The 25681-nt window shown below is 33.7% G+C and overlaps 1 protein-coding gene across 2 annotated transcripts in view; it reads right to left on the bottom strand.

The window, feature by feature from the left end:
• LOC123322991 (protein Shroom) overlaps nt 1-25681 on the bottom strand; it is a 280868-nt gene that overhangs the window by 8910 nt on the left and 246277 nt on the right. The window lies entirely within an intron of this gene.

Genomic DNA, 25681 nt, shown 5'->3' with positions numbered 1-25681 from the left:
TATTCTAGTGAAAAATTCATCGACATTCTTCTGGCAGAGATCAGTAAGAGAACATTGAATGATTCTCAAACATCCGAAGTAAACTTGAAATTAATTTCCGCTGGTTCATCAAAAATTACTCAATTTATGCGTTAATTATTATATTTAATGGGTGTTTAATCGTTCTAGTTAATCACGTCTATTAAATTAAATATTTAACGGGAAATACTGACGGTTACATCAGAGAAGTTCAGGGATATGAGATGTTTAATCGTTTCAGATTCAAGAGTACACAAAAAAGAAACGACGACGAACATTTTTCGAGTTTCAGATAACTTCCTGTCCTGTTCAATCATGTTTTTTTTTATTTGAAGGTCCGTAGCATGACCCTTATCAGTCCGACTTTCTAGACAGTTTTCTGAAACATGACTACACTATTCATATACAAGTGCAAATGGTGAGCACAGACTCTTTACAATCAATTTGACAGCTGCAACTAGGTATCGATGAGCACAAGTTCAACAAATGTGGGCAAATATCCATCGACTCTCAACGAAAGAACTCTTCAGCAGATTCAACTTTTTAATGAGAGATCGAATTATTAGCGCATCGAAGAATAGCTTCTTCCGAGAAAAAGCGAATAAGTTTGAATTTATTCCACGAAAATAAACAATAAGTTCATTCACCCGGTTAAACATAGGAAGGACAAACAAATTTTGTATGTGGGTCAATTTACCTATCAGGTTCTTCGACCTGAATATTACTCGATATTACGCTAATAATTGAGATCATTTTCGGGAAAATATTAATTGTTCTATTTAAAGCCTTATATAGTATATAACATTACTAGCAAGGTAAGAGGGTTTTTACTGGCGAATGGAGGATATAACTGACGAGCCGCAGGCGAGTCAGTTACCTCCTTGAGCCAGTAAAACCCGTTACCTTGCGTGTATCGTTTTATATTTTATTTGTTTCTCATTTGTAAAAAGGTTAGATAAATTCCAAAAAAATCTCAATAATTTGTCGCAAATGTCGTAAGCTATGGAAGCTTTGCCATGAACATGTCTGTTTATTTTTCTTTACATTTGTTTTGGCGAAAGCGAAAATGAATGTACCAAAAGAAATTATTGAGGCAGCCAGCAGTGTAGCTTCAATTTAATTACCTGCAAAATCAGCTTCAAGGTACGAGCGAGAATACGACGACTTCAAAAAGTGGCAAAACAAAAATAGTGTGATTGGGGTAACTGAAGATGTTTTGTTGGTCTACTTGAATCAACTATCAGCTAAATTCAGCCCTAATACTTTATAGGCAAAATGGTCCATGCTGAAAAGCTGCTTGGAAATGAAAGAAAATGCCCCTGTTCGCAGGTTTGTTATCCTTAAAAAATTTATTGAAAAATATGACGTTTAGTTGTCATTTGCAGATTTCAAAAGGTAATAGCGTTTCTGAAACGAAAAAATGAGCGTTATACGCCAAAACAGGCCAAGGTATTAAGTAAAGAAGAGGGTGAACAATTTCTTTTATATGCTCCTGATGACCAGTGGTTGCTGGCGAAAATTGTAACAATATTTGGGATTTTTGGATGTTGTCGATGTGACGAAATTCTCTCCTTAAACATGAATGATGTAGAAGATATGGGAAAATATGTTATTGTGACATTGCGGCAAACAAAAAATTTAACAACAAGAAGATTCACCATAACCTATGATGGCTGCAGCTTCAAGCCCTGCATATTATACAGAAAATATGTAAATCTTCGGCCTCCTGGAACAGAAAGCCTAAGATTTTTTTTTGACATACCGACATGGAAAGTGCATTTCCCTCAATGCTGGCCAGCACACTATTGGTGGTGTCCCAAAGCAAATAGAGAAATATTTAGGTTTAAAAGACCCAGAGTTATACACCGGCCACTCTTTTCGCAGAACTGGAGCCACTATGGTTGCGGATTCGGGTGGAGATATTTTAGGACTAAAGCGTGCAGGAGGGTGGAAGAGCACCGAAATTGCGATGAGTTATGTCGATGATTCGGTCAACAACAAAATCGAAATGTCTAGCAAATTATTTCGTAGTAAGGAGAGTACAAATGTTCTGCAGTCCTCGAGTTCAGCAGTTTCTGAGTCAACAGATGGTTCATCATCATCAGTATCAACTCGTTCATCATCAAAAATCTGTGTTACTGGAAATAACAATTGTACCATGATTTTCAACATATATGACGATAAAACAAAATTTTCTAATGTAAATAATACTACTAACTTGTAAAAATTTTGCAAGTTAACTGTCAGTTTTACGAGTTAGTGACTTGATAAAATAAACTTTCTTGATTAATATTGTGTTTTTGGAAACTGACGTTTACAAATGAGAAACAAATAAAATGAATATTCCAGTTAGAAAAAAGGAATAGATAATTAATTTCTTAGCCATAAATTTCTATTTTTTTATGAACAAGACTGAAACCATGGAAATATTCAAACCCATACTCAAAATTCCGCGAAATCGGAATTTTCAACAGGTAATTGAGTTGAATTTCTCGCGGATTTCTTTCTATCGATAGTCAGATCAAATACGGCCCTGCAGGGTAGCTCGATAATCCATTACCGCTCGATAAAATAACGATGCAATGATAGAGGCAGTGAGATAAATAGCCATTTCCAACAAGCTCATCTTGGGAAATGACGTTCAAGCTCATACGGCCAGTTTTTTGGAGCGAAATTCCTCACTGCATATTTCCGCAAGACACAAATGACATCTAGAAGTCGCGCTGACTGCCAGGCAATCAATTACATAATATGAAGACCTCGTTGATATGCCGGTTGAGACCGATTGACTAGTTTTCACGCTTCGTCGGTTGGAAATGAACTCAATTTTTTCAACATTGTTGCGGATAAACAAAATTGTTGAGTTGCATTTACTCGCAGATGACGGAATCGTTTCGCGTATCAGGAAATGGAAACGATCGTTATTTCTGATTGTATGGAATCAACTTCTGTTAGTTCTCGCTGTCCAGAATTAAAATGACGCTTCCACCATTCGGAATCTCTTCTTTGAACTCTTTGTAAGCATACAAATCATACATGTATGTACATCTTTGACTTGTACATACAGTAAGAATATTTCAACAGATTCCTGAGGTTAAAATAAAAAAAATTCCCCGTACAATTTTTTCCTATTCGGCCCAGTTGGAAAGATACTGTTGAATATCCATGAAGAAATGTAATTTCGAGTTATATCTCACAAAGGATTTTATGGAATGGAATCATTTTCGAAATATACTTTTTCATGGATGTGATAAATCTTCTTTGGAGACAATTCCACCCACATCTTCCGGGTTTTTTACTATGATCATTACATACTATAAAAATACCAGAAATTTAAAAACCCAACTATTGAAAGTAAGTTGAACGCTAACTAATGAATATCTGACCATTTTTGGAAATAAAGGTATTCTTCATATTCTCCCGTATAATTTTTGAGTAACTTGATAGTCAAAAATAAGAAATATATGTGAGATTCTTCAAGTCTATTTGAAAGATATCTTTTTATCTAGGTTTCTTTTGACCTCAAGGATCTACTGTTAAAATATATGTACAAGTCAAAAACTCACAATGTATGGTCCAAGGAAAATTCAGCCTTTCTAAGGAAAATCAAAAGTTGAAATGAAGAAATATTGTCAGAAATTATCTTTACACCATTCGATTTTGAATTCCTTTTGAATTTGCGGAATTTATATTTTTTTGAAAAATGGTTTTCCGTATTAATTTTCAATACACATGTTTTTTAATAGAATATATGGACGCTCCGTGAAAATTTATATTGTTTGTTCACTCTTCAAATGTGATCAATGGATAAATCACAAAATCTACTTAACGCGCGTTACCTACCCCTTCCTTTATTAACTTAGCTCTTCGAGGCGGTGATTTTCAGTTCATGTTCATGCACCAACTAAGTCCCGAAGTCCAAAACAGTCGCTTATTTTACAATACATTGCATTTTTTGAGTGGACTTATACTCATAGCTTAGGAAACAATCAAGCTGACATCTTAAAATTTTCATGACTTTTGAATAGTTGAAGATGAAGTAGCGCAACTTCAAATTGAAGGAATTTAAACATTTCACCTCACCACTTCCATACAACTTTTGTGAGTAAACAAAACAGTCTGTCTAAAGTTGGTGTTCTTTCTCGAAAACTACTGGAGATAGCTGATAGAATTCGCATCACTGGAACTATAAGAACGTGCCCAATTATGGCAGGATTGCCTATGACCCCATTCTAAGAAGATCCTACGAAATAATGAGAGAATTAGGGCCTGGGCTTTTCTGACCAAGTACTGGGACTCCCAAATACGATTTTCACTGAGCGCATCTCCAGAACTATAAGACTTGTGAAAAAAATTTCAAGAACCCCCGTTTTCTTCTTTCGAAACAATTAGATATCAAAAAACATATCATTTGACTTTCATGGTCAAATTCACAAGTATATTGATTCAACCCTTAGTGTTAGAACACCAACCCCTAAATTTTGAATAGGAAAGATAGGGTGAGTGATACTTCATTTGAAAGGTCTTTTTATCCTGAATTCAGCGTTTATTTTTTTTTTACATTTAATGCATTTGTTTTCGAGATATTCAATTTTGAATTTCGTACAGTACCAGTCATTCCTCTAACCATGCTATGTGAAATCATCAATTATTTGACTTATTCATTCTGTGGTTACGATGGTAACCATTAACTGTCAACATTCGACAACGAAATAATTATAATTGGTAATTACTTTCTTCAACAATTAAGGTGGTTGTCTCGTCTGCTTCGTTTTAAAAAGCCCACCCTGTATATCTTGGTTTACGTTCGAGATATTCGAAAATTTCCGAAGCAGTTTCCTCAGTACATAATTTTTATATTTTATGTGATACTCGTAACAGATCATGGAAATCAATTGATATTTCAGATATCTAATTATTTCCAAAAAACAGATAGGGAGTAGGTACTTGATGTTTTTTGTTCTAAGTTTTATAGTTATCTAGTTGCTTTCCTAGACTTCAGTTCTTAGTAACTCTGCATAAATCAACCATGAGATATCATAGTACGCCACTGGATTGCTATCAAAAAAGTGTCTGTATTGTGTCTTCATTTCAACATCCTAGCACAAACAGAAACGGAGATAACGACCAAAGTTGAAATCGCCCGAATTTAAATTTTGGCCTATACCTAACTCAAAATCAAAAGAAGATAGACGAATGCAGTTGATGGCATTATTAGTTTCTCGAAAAAAGACGACCGTAATGTGCCATGCATTTTGCCCACCTTGTACAAGTCAAAGACTCTCCCTGTATGCTTACAAATAGTTCGAAGAAGAGACTTCGGAAATAATTCACCGATGTGCGTACCTACTGAGTTTTTTAAACTCAGTACATTCATTTCTCTCTATCTCGTTGGGTTAAAAAGTTGTAGTTCATGTATCACCAATTTTGCCCATCCTGTACATATAGAGTTGACAGTTTTCTCAGATAACGAACAGCACATATGTGGGAATTATAATTGCGTCTGAAAGACTCGTAAATGACAACGGGCCGCAAATTACAAACTATACGCAAATGTGGAGGAAAAAACGAAAAGTGCTACTAAAAAAGTGTTTCAGTTGATTTCACCTAACGGAACGGATAAACCTTGAACGTACGTACTGAATTGGTAATCTTAGAATGAACGAAACTTCATTTACTATTTAAATGAATTCTACCTAGCCAGCATTCGAGTCTGAAAACAAAATGGAAAAATAAAAATCGATAAAAAAGATGTTTATGTACGTACAGAATTTATGTCATGACGGAAACAACTCTCGGAAGGTGTTTCCTAACATTACGTTGATGATGCTTGGAATCAATTTGAAATTCATATTTGGAAAATTATGAGCTATGCAGTGATTATGAAAGATGAAACAGATTCTCCCAAATATGAAAAATTGAAAGTTTCCATCATTTCACTCATTACGAACGGAATTATTGTAAACACGCTTTGTGAACTATATCCTACTATAATTTCATAAGAAGATTTTGGGCATGTATTTTTTTAAGCGTAGTTCAATCAGGGGTGATCGAATTGATTAGAAATTGATCTGTGCATTCAATTGGGCAATATCTCATTAGGGAGAATCTGACTTCGATTATATAAATTCTGTTTGGAAAAAGATTATTACTTTTTCAAGTAGTTTGGATTTTTGAAACCGATCAATATTTTTTTCATGGATGTTCGGTTATTTCTATAAAAAAGGAGGTTGCAACCTTTTTGTGTAGGTAAATGCTGAAATAACTAAGTTTCACAGAATTTTCTGAAAAACACTGAAAAGAGATAAATGTTTGACTATCTGACTAACAAAGGTTTACATTCAACCGAAAACTCCCTATTTTCTCTTTCAAACAACTTTTTTGAGACATGCATTATCGATCCACTGTAGTTTCATTTCAGAATGCTTTTCAATCTGTAAAAATCGACTTGCCGTATTTTAAAAACACAACAGCACATATTGAGATGCATGACATCTGGTTGACGATTGAAAACCTCGAAAATGTACACTTCCACACAATTAAAAAAAATCGAGATCACGAACGCAATGCAATTTGCAAATTTGAATACTCATATGAAAATTAACGTTATTACGTTTTCTGCGGATCGCATATACGTACTGATATAAAAATAGTGACACACATCAAATATAGAGGATATTTTTGTAGCATTCGGGATATAAATAAATGTTTATGTTCATTTCGTCGCATTCCATTTGGTGAGTGAAGTTCAATAATATAGTTTGAATTAGCGCCGTTGGATTGATAAAACATCGTTGCCAAGTCATAAATGAATTTTTGCACGGCTTCAGGAAATAAACTTAGCAGTATAAATTTTTTCCCAAATGATTGTTGCTCAACCTGATATTAGAAACAAATTTGAAGAAAATAAGTTGATATCAGAAATGGAGCGGTTGCAGCCCAAAAAGTCTCCTTGGTACAAATTTATTTATTTATTTATTTATTTATTTATATTTCAATAGGTATCCTAATTTCGTTGGTAATTAATATTGAATATTCTCCTCGAGTTTTCTATTTTATTTTCGATAATAAAAACGAATTCAATTTGCAACCACCCATATTACCTCTGTTATTCATTTCCAATATGTAATCATTTATTATTTATCATTGTCTATTTCATTTCGTACAAGAGTTACCAGATTCGAACGAAATCCATTTGACGTTTAATTTCCTTTTGAATAAATAAATGATATTTTCTCTATGTTCAAACGTTGCCAATTTAACAAACACAGAACACTATAATTACAACAAAATTCCCTTAAGAATAGCAAGCTAATGCCCGTTTGCACCGTTTCGCTGGTAACCATGGTTAAACTAATCGATGTTTAATATTTAAACGTTGCTTAGCATTTGACGGTTTGCACCGTGGAATCATAATCGTTGTTTAATTTAATCAACGATAGATTTGGCAACACCACTCACAGCATAAAAAATTCAAAATTTCAGCCAACCACATCATAGAGGATAAATTAAAAAGAAAAAGAAGTCAAGGTTTTCTGACTAAACTTCTGTTGTCAAGGTGGGAAATTTGAACTTTTTTTTTGGAGATCCGGTGTTGTGTTTTGAATTTGAAGTGCGGACATGGGTAACATCAACACATCCTATTACTCTAGGAAAAGAAGCCTTCTTGTGGAAGGACTGTTGAATTTGCACTATATTCTCATCTTTGGTCATTTTAAGGAATATAATTTACCAATTGCTAATGAAACTGCGGGAATAATTCTTGATCCTTTCGATACATCTACATTTATGAAATCAACAGAAGCCAACTGACCAGCACTAGCATAAAACCTCAATGTAGGTAGCAATTGATTTATTGGGTCAACACTATTATTCCTGAAATATCTATATTTGTATAATATAACTAATTATTGAATTCCAAATCATTCTCCATATATGGCAAAAAAATAACACGGTTTCTTTCGTTAAACGAAATCTTCTGAAAAAAGTGAGGTCCATTCTTTCGAAATAATTTCTTCTACGGGGAAAACATCTGGGAAATCCAAATTCGATATTGCTAAGTGCATCAAGATCATCATCAAGTAATGTCTCATCTTCCAAATCATCCATTATTAATTTGAATTTTATATCAACACAAATATAAAACACAGTTGTCAATCGAATTTGAAGTATTACTTCAATCAACGTTTTAATCGAGCTTTAATCGAGCAAATTTCTGCGTTTAGTTTAAACAACGTTTAAGGGCCTTATAATCAACTTTAGTAACGGTGCAACCCGGTTAAGGAATTAAACGTTGTTTAAGAATATAATCGTTGTTTAGACAAACGGTGCAAACGGCCATAAATCTATCACACTATACATTTCTAATGTGTTATGTTTTGATATACTGTAGATCTTTCAAACAGCCAAACAAGCCGATTTTTCGAATTTCAAAGATAGTTTTTGTTTTTGTACCTATATCAAATTAGTCGAAAACGGGGGCAAAATACGAGCAAATATGAACAATACTTTAATTTTCCAAAATGGTTAAATATTCATAAGAATACTTCTAAGTGTTGGGCTCATTGAATTTCTGGTATTTTTATGGTATGTAATGGTCATACTGAAGAAGCAAGAAGATGATAATAAGCCTTATTATTATTGGTGGAAAACGTCAAACAAGTGATAACAAGTTAATACTTAACACCTTGTGAATAGAGATCTTTGAAACCACAACCTCGACCATAACACAGCAGAGGAGCATGCAGAACTCGATACGGAAGAATGAAAATATTGAGAAACATTTTCACGACATTTGTATGAAGATTTGTAATTTGGATTTGAGCTATATAAAAAAACAGTTTCATCTATTCATTTTAACCCTTCTGAATATGGTTATAAATGCGACACCAATGTGTGGTTTGGCAGTCTTGTAAATAAATCTGTTTACACCAACTACTGCTGTTTTACTTCTTCCCATTATTGAGATATTAGTGCACTCAATCCTTAGGCGGCAAATAAACTTCGCAGAATATCTTTGATCTTTATTTGTTAGTTTTAGCAGTTCCATTCCTTCTACATCAGAAAGACAAAGGATAGATAGATCCCTTCCGACCGTTGCCTATATAACACATAAATATCCAGCTTGTCATATGCCAGTTAGAAATCTGTTTGAAAATCCTGATAAAGTTGTCTTGTCTTGTTCCAGTCTAATGATCAGCTATTCCTTCGGCACCAATCAGATCCACCGATAATTCAGTTGAATTGTGTAACCAGCTTCGCTCGACACCTTCTTCCGCGTATGTGAATGAGGAGAAATTAAAAATATTCAAATCTATTCTCTCCCGAGAGAAAAAATCGTAGTGTACTAGTGTAGACACTTGAATGGATTTCGAATTCTAAAATCATTTTATATTCACGAACGATAATTTCCCTTCAAACGCTCAATTGAGCCCTGGGCAAATCTTCGTAAGTTTCATCTGTAAAAAACCAGAGATGTAATAGCATCCCAATTCACAATTCATAATTGCTTTGTGGTGACTCATCGAGAAACGACAGCGCAAGGTTGGCAACATATCCTATTAGGCCAGACGAATAAAATTTTTCATCACCTGAAAATTTATCTTCTGAAGATAAACTTGATGAAAATCAGTATTCAATATGTAGTCAACGAATTATATAGTTTCAGTAGGAAATAAAAATAAACGGTGATATTTATAAATTGTATACAGGTGTCACGAAATTTGGTTGCATCAATTTTTGGACACAATGTATATGTCACAGCTGAAGTAATTATTCAGTTTTGCATTATATCCGTTAGACAAAACGAATAATTAATTACTTCACTCAGCCATTATTCATAAGGCAAGTGCAGATTGGCGAAAGTAATTAATATTTTCAAATGTTAAACACTTTGACTGAACCCGATACTGGACCTTAGAATCAAGACTAACATAAGTCAGTCAAAGTATTAATTATTTTAACCATTCTCTCGGAAATAGCCACACATATGCTTGAACGGAAATTATTAATTTGTTTTTAAGTAATATATTCATAATTCAATAGTAAACATATGGGTTTTTTTCGAATTAAGGAAGTTTCTGATTGAAAGTCTAACAGAAATTCGCAATGTCTGTGCGCATAACCTGTTGAATTTTTTCATTGAAATTATGATGACAATCCCGGAAAACCCTAAGCAGAATAGTGTGAATAACAGTTCCTGAAAATTTCACCCTATGTGCATTGACGGTCAAGTGCTATGACCATCTTTCACTCGATCTTTCAGTTCATGCGAAATATAAAATAACTATCGAAAGGCACTTTTTTTAGATAAAGTTCAATACTGATTTCGAAAAGCCTTTCTTTCATTGAGTGAGATTACAAGAATCCAAACATACTGATGTGAATGGAAAAATTCTTGGCCAAAATTTTAACCGAATTTCATAATGTTCACACTTCAAAGACATGAAGCTTCAATGAATCGTGATGTTATGTTTTTATACTTTCAATTATGAAAAAGGGTAATAATAGTTCAGTCATATGAATAAATCACAAGGATGTTTAATTCTCTATAAATATTGCATTCATGTAGCCACTACTTGATGAAAATCCATAACTAAACTAAAGAAACTGAAGGACATGATTTTCATCAGAATGAGTTTCAGGTTTCAGAGTTCTTTTCATAAACTTTTTAGGGTTTTCACTCCCAATCTCTGAAACAAAATCAATTAAAAATGAAATCAACGATTTGCTCCAGCGTAAATTCTTGCACTAATTTGTCAGGAGCAAATTAACCCTTAATAACCTGAGTTATGATCACTATTCTAATTGAATAAATATTCTTTATAGAGTGTACAAGACAAAAACAACTCAATTTCTGTTTGGAAATTGTATAGTTTTTGTTTGAGAAAAATGGTGTTACATATATGTAACGCTAATAGCTACAGTTACTGAGAAATAATATAGATTTGCCAGTGAAATTTGCGTTACATATGTGTAACACTAGGTTATTATGGGTTAACTAGAAAAAATTGTTGCCTGACAATGAACTCAAAATAAATAACGTTGAAATAATTCTAAGTTGTAACGTTTCGGAGTCTATATCAGACTCCTTCATCAGACGAAAAATCTCTTTTTGAAAATCTTCACAACTAAAGTAGTTGCTGGAAATGTCATCCTCTTTGCTCTGTACACTTCTCACATTTCCTTTTGACAAATTCAACGATATGTAAAATTAAATGATTTGCTTGCTTTTGTGGATGTGGTATCGAGGGTGGTATTCAAAGATGTTCAGAGTAAGGATGAAAACTTTTTCGAAACTACAATTTCATTGAATATCAACTCCACCCTGATATTCAACGCCTGCCATCAGAAATTACTGAACAACGTATCGAAATGGTGAAATCTGGAGCGGTTATTCAGAACTTCACAATACAAACACTGCAGATCATCAACAGTTGTGGGGTTTCAATTGAATCCTTCTTTCCATATGAGAATATTGTGATGGAATTCCGATCTGCATTGAAGTCCATTTTGAAATTAGTGTCAAGTATTACGAAATACGAATTATTATAAACTTTCACTGTGGCAGTATTCATGGTGTTTGCTAATTTGATTTAATTACAGATGATCACCTGGAGAGATTAATTTACCAATTGCAAACAACCTTTTTCCACAATGAAATATCGATCTATTTATTAATGTCGCTTAATTGATATAGAAAATGCAACAATAGAAAGCTTTGAATTTAATTAAGATTATCAGGAAATAATAGGATTATATAGATAGCAAAATGCAGAATTGGTTGCAATCAATGTTCTGTAGATATGAGTTAATTTTTCCCGAGTATTTTAACTAATGCACACAGTGACACAAATATCGCAATACATACCTATAAAGGTATTCCACTGTGTTGAAGTTATTTTGGTGTAACATATTATAACTTTTTTTTATCATATCATTTGGATTTGAGAACTAGGAACATTCCAGGGATTGTTCGAAATGACAAAGGCCAAAAAAGGTTTTTCAAGGATGAAAAAGTTTGAACTCGTCCATTGATCTATGCAATCCTTTCGAGATTAAATGTCATTTGAAACTTTTGTCGAAAAATTTATGTTCAATTCATTCCTTCAATAATATCTACTGATCATATAAGATAACTCTGCTTCGATTTTTTTGCAAAATTACGTTTTATCTTCAGTAGTTCCTGAAAAAGAGCCTACGACATGTCACGCATTCGAAAATAATAAAAAAGCAAATAAACAACCTCAAAATAACCCAGTAGAAGACAACCTGTGGATAAACTATTCCAGATCCGAAATTCAAAAGAAGTATTTTTCATTGAATTAGAGTCCCAAAAGTATTAAGAATTATACAGCTGACATTTCTTGTATGGCAGAGGTTGAATAAATAACAATCTTACTCCATTCATCTATACAACGAACGGAACTCTAAAAACCTTCCCAGTTCTTCATCCTAATGTCAGATTACACACAAACATCACGGACTGAAATATTCAGTTGAATTTTATATGAAGTCTTCCATCTTCCATTCGTAATACGAGATTTCGCTCGATAATAATTGAAATGCACCAAGGAATACGAATGATATATCGAAAGAACGATGGGATAAAATGAAGTCATAAATAAACAAGAGATACATGTTAATTTTCTGGTAAGCTTTGCTTTCCAAATTGACCGAAAATCAGAACTACCTATTTGACGCCTCGGTGATGAAATAGGTATCTTTTTCTTGAAAAATTATTATTAAGGCTTTCCTCGCCTACCATCTTTCCCACTAAAAAAATCCTTCAATCAATATTTAACGTTTTCTTAGGTTTAGTAGGAAAATATTCCAATTTGGCATGCATTCGATTCGAGTGCATTTTTCGAGAAACGCATTCCAATACATTCCGTTTGAAGTCGTTTGTTTACTTTCCACTAGGATGAAAATAGGTTCGCGTTTCAAAATCCATATGCTATCCCAAACCAAACTGAATACGCTCAATTCTACAGAACTTCATTACATGAAGTATAAATATAAATAGCTGAAAATCAATAAACTCAGGAAATATTCACGGTTAGAAATTAACACTTGAGTAAGTTAAATTTGTAAATATGACCAATAAGTAACAGAAAGCAATACGAAATAGAAGGTGAAAATTAATAGTTCCCAAAAAATTGAAATGGTAATTCCTGACCAGAATCCTGGCAAAAACCAAAAAAGGGGTTTCCTAATTTTGTCTAGAGAATCTGTAGCCAAATTATGTTGCATTAATTTCGGGACACCCTGTATTGGCGGGTATGGCGTTGCAAACGTTGGAATATCATGTACCAGCTACAACCTCAAGAAGTGCTAGATAAGGCATTGTCTACTTTATAATAATAACAACGATACAAATTAGTTGAGCACGGAAAACAATCATAAAACAATTTCTCCAAGGGAAAGGATTCAACGAACTACGAAGAGACAATCAAATCATGATAGAGTTCCCACTATTAGAAGTACAATGTGGTGAAACATTTTCAGAATAGGCGAGTTGGAAGAAAACCGATGCATTTGATTCATTTAATAGGTGCATTATTTATGCTACCAAGGGGTTAATTGGAGAAATAATTATCGTCTGATACCAATGCCGGCGTAACAGGCTCAAGGTTGTTCCTTCGATTCGTATTATTTCACTTTCTGAGCAGCTTCTGTTTTATTTAAGGCTGGAATTCTCAACCTACAATTTAGGTATTTTATTCACTGAAGGTCGTTCTACCGATAAATATTGTGTAAGACAGATGCCTGGGGAATTAATCTCGATGGATGAAAATAATTGTAGCTATTAATAATTCTAGGGCCATAGAAATCGGATGTGTAGTTGGAACGCTCTTTATATCAACAAATAATTGAAGCTAGCCACGAGATCATTGCTTTTATCAGTAAGGATAACTTGAAAAATATCAATATTCAACATCAGATCAACGACAAAAGTAAGGTTACCGCAGAGATTTCTCCGATTCGTAGATGGCGAACGATTCGAATTATCTGTATAAGTGCTAGAAAGTCGGGAGTGTCTGAAATTACGATAGGTATTTTGAGAAGATTTCACTCGAAAGAACATCTTCGGGATGCATAGCCATCTTGGCGACTTTAATGATAGATATGTGTAGTTAGTCGAAAGCGAAATGCGACAGTTCAAAGTGCACGAATCCAATTTATTTTTCCATAAATGGATTTTTGTTAACAGACGTTCTTTCTCCCTATCGAAGGGGTCCCATTAGATTCGAATTTTTCGCCAGGCTGTCTTTGTCCTAAGCATTTTTCCTAATATGGGTTTCCCCCATCAAATTGAAAGTCTCTGATCTAGAGGTTAATGTGTGATTTTTATGAGCAACCTTCACTTTTCATGCATTTTTCGGTTTGTTCATAAATAATAGAAGCTACTTCAAGTAGGTAGGTACTTCGAAAATATTACCGGTTTTCAATATTTTCGTCCCGACAGGTTTTTTCCAATAGTCGTCACACATGCACAATATTTGAAATCATTAAGTTATTCTGAGTCGCATTGGAATTTTTTTCCGGTCAAATATTGTATCGATTTCACTATCAAACAATTAATTTCAAATCGACTTGCCATTGTTAATGAAAATTTGCAGAATCTTTGTTATTTCGAATGAATATTGAATAACCCTCTATGTTATCGATCTATATTCTATAAGAACCGCCAACAAATACAAAATTTCATCAGGGACCTGTTCTCTTAGGTTGGGTTCTCTACTTTTCCAAAACATATCTTTTAAAAATAAAAAATTACCTATTTAGTTGTACTACTCCCATCTGGGTTTTTGCAATATACTATTAGATCTTTTTTCCGGTGAAGTATTGCTCGATAGCGACTCTTTTAAGTGATATATCAGAAATCGAGATATACAGTTTGGAAAAAAAGCTTGGCAAACACTGACAACAAAAAATTGAAAAATCTTCCATTTTTCCAATGTAACACCCTGTATAAGATCCACAAAATGTATTAAGTATTTCCGAGCCATTTTCCGAAAGAATCCATTTTTCGGAAAAATTCGTGGTCTTATGCCCACTTGAAGAAAGATCCATCAAGATTTAATGCCCCATTAAATTTGAAACTGTAATTTTCAAGGGAATAATGGAGGATTAACTGGGATTTAGACATAGGAACGAGCATAGGAAATACTCATTGAATTTTGTATATCTTCCGAAGGAATGAATTAATGAATGAATCTAATGAACCAATAATATACACAGCGCTACATTGGAGATAATGAACATTTTTCAATTTTTTATTCACAATGTTTGTCAAACTGATTTTTCAAACCTGTATATCTTATATCGTCGATTTTTGCAATATCACTTGTGAGAGTCGCTTTAGAGCAATATTTAAGAGGGGTCTACACCGTTTTAATTGTCAGTTCAAAAAGAGAAAATGAATATCTTACGTCAGAAACCACTAATTAATATGGGGTTTTCATTATAATTCAACTCAATCAGTTCATCATCTCGAGAAGTCACAAGTTTTTTCATTCGTCAAACGAAAAAAAAATTGAAAAAGTTTTTTCATTGAAGAACAAATATTCATTCATGTTATTAACTTTCCGAGGTGAAATTATCATATTATATTATTTCCACATGAAAAAATTTCACGAAAAGTCACCCCATTGGCTACAATTCGTATCCTGGTGAAATTGAAAAGAGATGTTCCTTAAATGCTGCCATCTTTTCGACGAAAGTGGAACCTATTAATACATATTCGTAACTTCTACTTATCGTTCAAGTGTTCTGGCAACACCCCACATTCTGGTAGTCTTTCCCCCTTTACTCCTTATACGGATGGCGAGAAAGTTCTGTGGTATAAACTCCTCTTAATATCAATTCTAATTCCAATTCTAATAGGTTTCTGCACAACTTCGTAGTTGCAGAAAACATGAGTGACGAATTTTGGAAGAACCCTAGGATGAACGATGAAACTGCTATGCTGGAATTCTCCAAAAGCGTCGATAATTTCGAGAAAAACACAAATATCCTTCATTTTCGATATCGAAAAATTAATAAAAAATATACGTTGCCATGGTAATCTGCCAATCTAAGATGTTCAACTCGATGTTCAACTCATAGAACTTCCTTCTATTTTCAAAATAATAAATCAAAACTGCGATATCAGAGCTTCATTAATTAGAAAAACATGGTATTTATAGAATGAGAATGTTTTTTTCCTCAGGAGGTATTTTAAATTTGAGTAAGAAAGCGGCGCACCAAATTCGAGATGGAGTTCGTAATTCTTCGTAGACCTTGCATTTCAATAATTCAGTAACTGTCTAGAGAAATCAGATTCCAACCTATCAGTCTGCCATGTTCCACTTTACCGGTCGACGGTATAAATGTCAAAAAACGCAATGCATACCGTCTGAAGTTGAGTCGTTAACCTCTAGTAATAATTCCAGTCATTGCTAACTACGACCCGTAATGTTTTTACTCATTAAGAGTAACTAATAACGTCCATATCACAGCTAGGTACTTTACCCAGACCAACGATATCAGTGCTAGTCATTTAATTAAGTGGCGGTAATTCATATTACCGTGATGGCAATCGTGAATCTGAATAAATTTATAGAGGCTATGATGTATGTGCAAATGATCGAGTATGGAAATTGATTACCGTGGAGCTCACTAGATGATGAGAGATAATAAGACATATCGAATTAACTTGTAGAATCAAAATGACATTTCAACTCAACATAATTATTCTTGGACAATTCCATATTACGTATGAAAAAGGCGCATAGAATATTAAGAGCAGTTTATACCACGGGCCTTTCTCGTCATCCGTAAGGGGGAAAAGAAAACATGGGGTGTTGTCAGAGCACTTGAACGATCAGTAGAAGTTACGAATATTGCAATAGTTTCCACTTTCGTCGAAAAGGTGGCAGCACTTAACAAACGTCTTTTTTCAATTTCAGCAGGTTTCGAATTGTAGCCGATGGCGAGACTTTTCAAGAAATTTTTTCTTGTGGAAATTCATAGAAGAGATAATTTAACCTCGGAAAGTTAATAACATGAATGAGTATTTGTTCTTCAATGAAAACAATTTTTTATTTTTTTTTCCGTTTGACGAATGAAAAGATTTCTGACTTTCCGAGATGACGAATTGATTGAATTGAATTATAATGAAAACCCCATATAAATTAGTGGTTTCTGACGTAAAATATAACTTTTCGCGTTCTGAACTGACTACTCTTAAAGGTAAGTTGTAGAGATTGCCCACTAAGCTTCTTAATCCGAATCTTTATATTTGCAGATCCTCCTTTAGGATAATGTGACCTTGTATGATCGAGAACCATATTTTGAAAAGCAATAGGTGAAAATCAGTTGATTTAGTGGTTTCAAAAATTGCTTTGTATATTTGACCAAACCGCTGCGTCCCGACGTCGAATACTCAGACCGTGCCAGGGTGACACTCTGACCCCCGAAGATGGATCGAAAAAGACAAAAACAGCCTAGAAAATGAATTAATGAAACGAGGGTTGACAAAAAACCCATCAATAGCCAAATCCTTCTAAATTACAAAAACAAAGGTCTATTCATTTCTGGTACAAATACCATTCTCCATCCCTCGTAGAGGGATTATCCTCTCGATAAAGCATGAGAAAATGCTCTATTCCTTCATACTGGACGTTTTTTTTATTGGCACTATTTTCTCCACTATGTATTTTATGAATTACATTTATGGTTTTATCATACATTACTTATAGTAAGGTGTTCGTTTTAAGGTTTTAAAAACTTGTAAAGAAAAAATATTGAAAAGGGAGGAATTTAGATAAATCGAATAATTCAGACAGTTACCACTGGCTAATATAAATATAAAGCGATGAAATGAATGTATTTTATATATATATATTGTCGTCCTGAACAATATTATATTACAGGTAATATACCCAAATGTACCAATTTAAAATTTTGGAGATGACAATTTCAATTTGTGTATACAAATTTCTCTAATAAAACATTTATATTGAACATAACGAAATGAGATGTAATAAATTTTTATTGGAGTAAGCCGCCAGACCTTCCAAAAACTCAACAAAAATATTAAATAACTAGATATTCCTATAGAACAGGTAAAAGAAAAAATTCGTTTGTATGAGCGAACAGATGTTGAATCTCTTCTAATAGATTTTGGGAATCCCGGCGGCTTGCTTCAATAAAAATGTATTGCACCTCATTTCAATGTGCCTAATATAAGGCAGGTTAGGTTTAGTTTGTTTTGGTAGGAGAAGTTTCACTGTCAGCGAAATCATTGTTGTTTTCACAAAATTTTATTTCTGTGAAATTTTTACCCTCAGAGTAATTTCATCTAGTAATTCATATAACGAATTCGAAACGTTAATCGAATTTAACATTCATTGAATGAGTCTATAAAACTACACATGTTCAGGTCTGCGGTGAGATGAAAACAGATGTATACGTCAATGAATACAAGGGTAACACGAGGGGAAACCACTCAAGTTATAGTAATGCGATTAGTTCTATTTCAGGAGCTCTGAAATGGAAAGGAAGGGTTTCTTCTCCCCATATTGCTGCCTTGATAGAATGCTGCACACGCCACGCGAACAATATTGGCATTAGAAACAACAAACATTTCTGAATAGATTAGTCGAAATAGCCCACCTAACCACTGGGCCAAAGAACAAGTTGATCATTTCAGACGAAATACGATGAATTCAAATTTCCATTTTTATTATTCATTTTTTGACAAGTTCACTGTAAAAAATTCGGGAAGGTTATATTTTTTTCAATTCTTGAGGTTAATTTGTCGACCTAATGGGATAGCAAATATGTACGAAGTTTCTGACAAAGAGAGGTGAAAACTTTCAGCGTTTCTTCAAATTTATATTTCGCCACACAAGTGAATTAAAACCCTTTGGCTAATTTATACCTGCTCAAGTAGTTACATGCAGTTAATATGTGGAGAACTTTGAAATTTAAAATTTTATTTTTGATAAACTTAATCGGTTAACTTTTCATTCGTAAAATTATAACACCGAATTTTTACAGACTATTATGAATATCGGGAATGTTCTCATTTCAGAAGAAACCATTTTTGAATCTACCTTATATTGAACTTCGGTTCCACGTTTCAAGTTCGTATCATAAATCCTTTTATACAAAGACAGGAAATGGTTTGAGCAAAAAAATTTTAGTGAAATAATAAATTATAAATTATAAAATTGAATTCATTTGTGTATTCTCTTCAGGAAAACCCAATTTCAATTTGCAATATATATATATATATATGAAGTGTTTCTCAGGCAACAATAAAATAAAATTTCGAAGAAATAATTCATACATAATAACAAAATAAAAATACATATTTGAAATTTGAAGAATCTGAAAATTATAAAAAATATTCTCTGCATTATCACCTAGATACTGAAAAACAACTGCTTAATTTGTTTCGAAACTTGTGACAAAGTATCTCGGAGCTGTTGATGCGTTTCACTCTATGATCTGTGCTGTGGGCATCATTGGATTTAGGTCAATTGATCTTGAAGTTAATGCTAGATGTGGAATACCCTAGTTTTCTCTAGGAGTCACTCTCGGAGTCACTTTGTGTGTGATAGTGTATTATCATCCAAGAAAACGAAATTTTCGCCACTAGCAACGTGAAATTGTAGGACTACGCCATTAATAACCACATGTGTCGGGGAGATCATAACTTGTTGGAACTGTTGGAAGTTCTAATAAATCATCTTTGCTACTGAAGCAAATTCCATTATCAATTTTTAGGAGGTTATAATGCCAGAAAATTCAATCGTTCATTGTACGAAATTAATCTCCAAAATAACGATGGGCGCCTTATTATTCACAGTAGTTACTACCGGAAGGATCTACTGACCCAGAATTTGAGTTTTTTGTCTTAACAAATTACAGTTCGCACGAAGACCATTCTTCGAGTTCATCACTACCAGTCTTTAATTTGACCCATCCAATTATATCATGGGAGAATTTCGCAATATCGAAATACACCAGAATCACCCATTACGTCCATAAATCATCTACCATAAAGCATTTTTATTCTGGGATCTTAATGTTGGAGATTTGTATTGCGATTTCGAAAGGAAGATTTAATGCAGGCAAAAACTGCATACAGGTATATTACCGTTGATATATTCGCAAACTTCCGCTCGTATATTAGGATTATAAGACGATGACTGACACATTCCATTCGTCTTAGAGAAAGCTCAAATTACATAATTTGAAAGAAAATATGCTCATCGATTGCAGTTGCTCAAATTTGCATGCGGTATGGAATGTGGATATGGAATATGGATGACTATTAAAGATGCCGGCATAATGCAAAAGATTAGTTATTTTCGGGATCATTTTAATACGAATGCAGAAGGCACACTGACATGTTATGTATGTAGGTATATTATTTTTCCTACCCCAGTTAATTTAATTTCGGAACAATTATTTTCTTCAACTATGATATATGTCGATTTTCAAGTAGAAATATGTTAGTTGGCAAAAGTGTCTGTTTGTCATCTTTTATTATATCGAATAATCTTCAGATTTATGTACAAGGTGAACGAAATTGAAATCTTTTTTTAACATCAGACAAAAGGCGGAAAAATTAATTTATTGTCCTGTTTCTCTTCTGAATACTTCGGAAAATTGCTTGAGTCTATTTATTTCGTCCACTTAAATCGATAATTAGCACCAAAGAGCACGGTTTCTTCAGGGGCATATTGGTTCTCACTAATCTATCGCCATATATCAATATTCCAAAAAGGTATCCAAGTGGACTCTGTTCACACGGATTTCTTCAAAGCATTCGACATTACAATTTTACAGGTTCTCTTGGATTAACTCATGGGGCTGATTTGTTGAGATGGATTGAGTCATACCTGTGTGAGAGAGAGGTCTCAGTACGGAGTTGTGGGTGATTATCGCTCGTCCTTTGTTGAATCTGGAGTTCCTCAGGGATCTAATTTGGGACCGCTTCTTTTCAGTTTACACATGAATGATCTGTGCAGGTATCTATTCTATGTGAATTTTAAGCGGATGACATTAAGATGTACCTGTCCCTGTTTGGTTCGATTGTTTAGGAGGTGACAGAAGTTAAAGACCTGGGTATACTTCGAAATTCGAGGTTATGGTTTCAACACCATATTGATGACATTGTGGTGCTATAATTTTCTCTCCTTAGCAGTACAGTCGATTATGCAACCCCAAATTGGAACCGTTCTTACTACAAATACTTCAACAAAATTGAAAGAATTCAGAAGAAGTTCAGAAGAACCCTGTATTGCAGATTCAGGAACAGGCAGCTGGCAGTTCAGATGTTCCTTTTTCCTGAGAATTACGCGATTTTATAACTGGCATATCTTTTTTATCGACAAATTCAACACTTCACACTGTAGAAATTATTCAAGAAAAGAGAGATACTTTTTCTAACCTCTTTTCTGACATATAAAACTATTTTTAACAGGAGGAGAAAGACCTTCTTCCTCTTAAAAATACTTTTTTTAACCTTTTCTGTTTCTTATTTTCAGTATATAAGAGTATACTCTTATTATATTAAGCTCATAATCATGATTGTATATTTTTTCTTGTATTGTATTGGATACTTTTTATTGGTTTTCCTGTTAAGATTCCTGTTCATATTAACATTGATCGCAGAGGCTCGTGCCTGTACAATTTGAAGAATAAACATTATTTAGGCCCGGTTGATCAGTTCGAGATTAAAGTTAATCCTAGATTAAATTTGACATTTCCGTTCAATTCTGTCACGTTAATCTAGGATCAACTTAAAGCTCTGCTTAATCCCGAACTGAACAACCGGGCCTCCTAGTCGGCAGGACATTGAATAAACTCATTCTACAAAAAATAAATCTTAACTCTCTAGAATTTCTTCACAAGGAGAATAGATAATGATAAGTAAAAAAAAACTCGACGAATCATCTTCTTTTTATTTCGAGTAATAAGCACAATTGTCATTTGGGCATATTAAACTTTGGTCATTATCTCTGCTTTATGTTTTTGCTTTTCTCATATTATCTAAAAACTTATTTCTCATATTTGTAATATAGAAGACATTGAAACATCCTCGCAAACCTCATGTTACAAAAGTTCGACCAGTTACTGGTCATCGTATGGCAGAGAATTTCAAAGGATTCTTCACATTCAATATAAATATTTTCGATGTTTATTTAAGCCTTAATTTTCTGTCACGTCTAATAAGATCGATGAAGTTTTAAAACTGCCAAAAACCACATGCAATGTTTACACTTTGATGGAAATAGAATCACTGACGCCAAGATAGATGATGGCATGTGATTGTTCACTATCTGCTACTTCCAGCTTCTCAGAGGTTAAATTAGAAGTAAATCGACTGGAGATCCACCGATTTCTTCGGAAATCTCTGTACAAGCATCAAATACATTCCTCTGATAGAAAATACCAGTTTATCCACTGCAATTAGGTGGAATAAATTGTTACGAATCAGATGAATACCGATCGTTGTTAATTGTACGCATTTATCTCCACTACAATCAATATAATTATGAGGAGTTGCATCATATTAAGTCACAACGATCATAGATAAGTTCGTTGCATCTGAACCGAGAACACCAGATATTCTTAACCATGTGATGCGATCTAGGTTTGGGGGAACTAAAGAAAGGCTCAGTTGATCCTAGAAAGTGCAGAACTTCATTATAAAACACTGTAAATTTTCCCCAACGTAACGAGTGACTTACTAGGTAAAAGTTTTTCAAGTTGAAAAGAGTGCCAATTCATATGATTCATGATTTTTGTATGCGGGTTTATTGTGGTAATTTTTTTCCTCATTATTTTCTTCCTCGACAGTTCTAACTAGCTACAATTCAATAGGTTCGAAACGTTCAACCACTTACTCGTTGAAAATAAGATTACAGTTCTTTCCACATAATACGAAAAGTTGATATAAACGGTATTTAATTTCCGAGAGGAACTGAACCATGACCGATGATACTCTCTGCACCTAAACCATACGTTATACCCTAGAGCGGAAGAACGACTTTGCCACTGGCAATCCGTGCTTGCTCTTCAACGCGTGAGTGATGCTCAACTCATTTGTATTATGTTGAATAATACCTATAAGAAGAATAACCTAATAGACTTTTTAATCCTCCGAATTTCTATCACAAATTATCGGAGGGACAGTGAAAGTTATGATGCAATTGTATAATTTCTTCATACGATAAACATGGTTGTGGGATATAAACAAACCTAATGAGAAATCAGTGAAAATGGATGTATAATTTTTAAAACTGAGTACAGTCAGAAGGGTTTTTCACAGTACATCCAAAAACAACAAGAGCTCATAAACCAAGATCTATCAAAATTAATTTTGTTGTTTAATTCTGTAAATAGATCTAAGACATTTTTTGACGACGTTCTTCATATAAAGATTTTTTTTTCAATGTTTTCTAATAACACTACGATATTTTGTTTTTGACCGGATTTCTAGATTATTAATACGGTGAGTACCCACAGTGAACAATAGGAAAAAATTACGCGAAGTTTTAAGATTATATGAGATCTTACGACTTTCTTGTCAACATACAGGTCATAATTTCGTAGAAGCTTAAGTGACAATCATGGAAACTCAAGTGACTAATCAATTGCTAAGCATACATCACACGTCCGTTAGTAATGTCAATGTCGCGATCTAGCGGTGTTTGTTTTCGAACAGGACTCAGCTTGTAACGATAAGACGATCGAAATAAGTTGAAGGCTGAATATTGTTCGATTTAGCTAACTGAGAATGAATAAATTAATTGAACAAAGCATTATAACTCCGCTCCCATGAAGCAGCGTTTTCTCAATCAGGAACTAGAAGTATAATTGGAGACGACCATAAAAATTTTCCCACAACTTTTAATGCACAGTTCAGATGAACTGGGAAGAATTGAGAAGAGGGCGTAGTCAAAGATTAGTGCTATTGATCGAGGGAGACAGACTACCTAAGTATATAATTTCGTACGCCTTCATGAAGAATAAGATCGTAAAACAGTAGGTTTTTCATTCCATTAGGTGTGCAGCCTATTACCATGTGAAATAATGAGTTTTTTTACTGCACCAGAAAAAAAGGCATCAACTTGCCCTAATGCAGACTTTCCCCAACTATTCCCATGCCAATAAATTCGATTTAATCGGATTTCGCAATGACAATTTAAAAGCGATAGGTATTATTCTCTGGCTCTCGTACATCAACGATGTTGATGCTGTCATGTTCTTTCGGCATTTCGAAAGAGGTGGAGAAAGAATTCGACATGGACTTTGTATAATACAGAGTGAGAAAATCGGAGAGAAAATAGTATAAATAAATCACATATTTTCAATAATTACTATTTCGTGAAAAAATCGAGGAAAAATATCTCCAGCAAGTCCATTTGATTCTCGATTTGATTTCAAATTTAGAGACGTTTCGTGGTTAACTGATGAATTTGTCTGTACGAAGGTTGGAGGCTAAATGAGTTTTCCAAATTGCCGTATTTAAGCATTCTTCTACAAAATAGTAGATATCGCAGGGGAGTTTAATAAGGAAGTACAATTCATAAGAGGTTTAAATGAGACCGAAACTATAGTCAGCATCTACTCTTTCTCGACGAAATTTTATTTCTGTTATCACTTTGAGTGATGTCAGCTCGGATGTTGGTTTGTTAGATCGATTTAGATGGTAACATCTGTTGATTGTTGTTGATTGATTGAATATCAGTATGAATCTTAAATAATTTTGTTTGTTACTTTTCTCTTTACTTTTCACTCACTCTGTATATTGTTTGTGATAAATATTTTGACATAACATCTTCAGTACAGAGTGATTAATCTCCGAGTTAATCCCCTTTTTCTAGACTCAATTTTAAAATTCATACACATACCATATTTGAAGTAAATTGTTAAAAACTCAAAATCCAATCACTCATAACAAATCAGACAAATCCGAGGACAAATCTCATTTTAAAATATGTCTGTACTTAAATAAATGGTAGCATAACGATAATGATTTCCTGCATAAAGCATTAACTAATTTTTTCGTTGATGATAAGTATGTAAATTTAAGTAAAATATCGAAGTATCCAAGCAAATTTTGTTGGTCTTCATAACTGATTGCAACGTCGCAGTTGCACTAGTTGCACTTGGTGCAGCTCCCCACCAAGGCATTAAGATAAATTACTTTCCATAGAATTTAGGAATTGATGCCCACTGCGATATTACAATCCTTTACATAAAACCCTGTATTTGACGGCGTGTTTCACCACGGACATTCTGCATATAGGTACACCAAACATCAATTATTTATTATTCTTCAAGTAAATTTCGCGAATTGGTAATTACTAATTACCTCAGTAATTACTTTCATGATTTGTAGTTTTTTTGTGAAAGCACCAGATTTCATGATAGATGAGAATTTTTCTCGGAATGTTCGTTTACAATTTTGTTCTAGATTTGTTTGCATATTTTGTGACGTTTAGTCGAAATGTTTCAAGATTTAGATATTTCAAAAAGCATCAGAAGAACTTCAAATACTTTAGCAAGGACATTGTCAGGCCCTCGGTCAGGCCTTGTCTTATCGCATGATCGATTATTGCAAACTCTGTGAAAAAAGTACAGATAAAAGAGC

The sequence above is a fragment of the Coccinella septempunctata genome, chromosome 1 (assembly GCF_907165205.1).
Source record: "Coccinella septempunctata chromosome 1, icCocSept1.1, whole genome shotgun sequence".
NCBI classification, from domain to species: domain Eukaryota; kingdom Metazoa; phylum Arthropoda; class Insecta; order Coleoptera; family Coccinellidae; genus Coccinella; species Coccinella septempunctata.
This window is presented reverse-complemented; position numbering and strand designations above follow the sequence as displayed.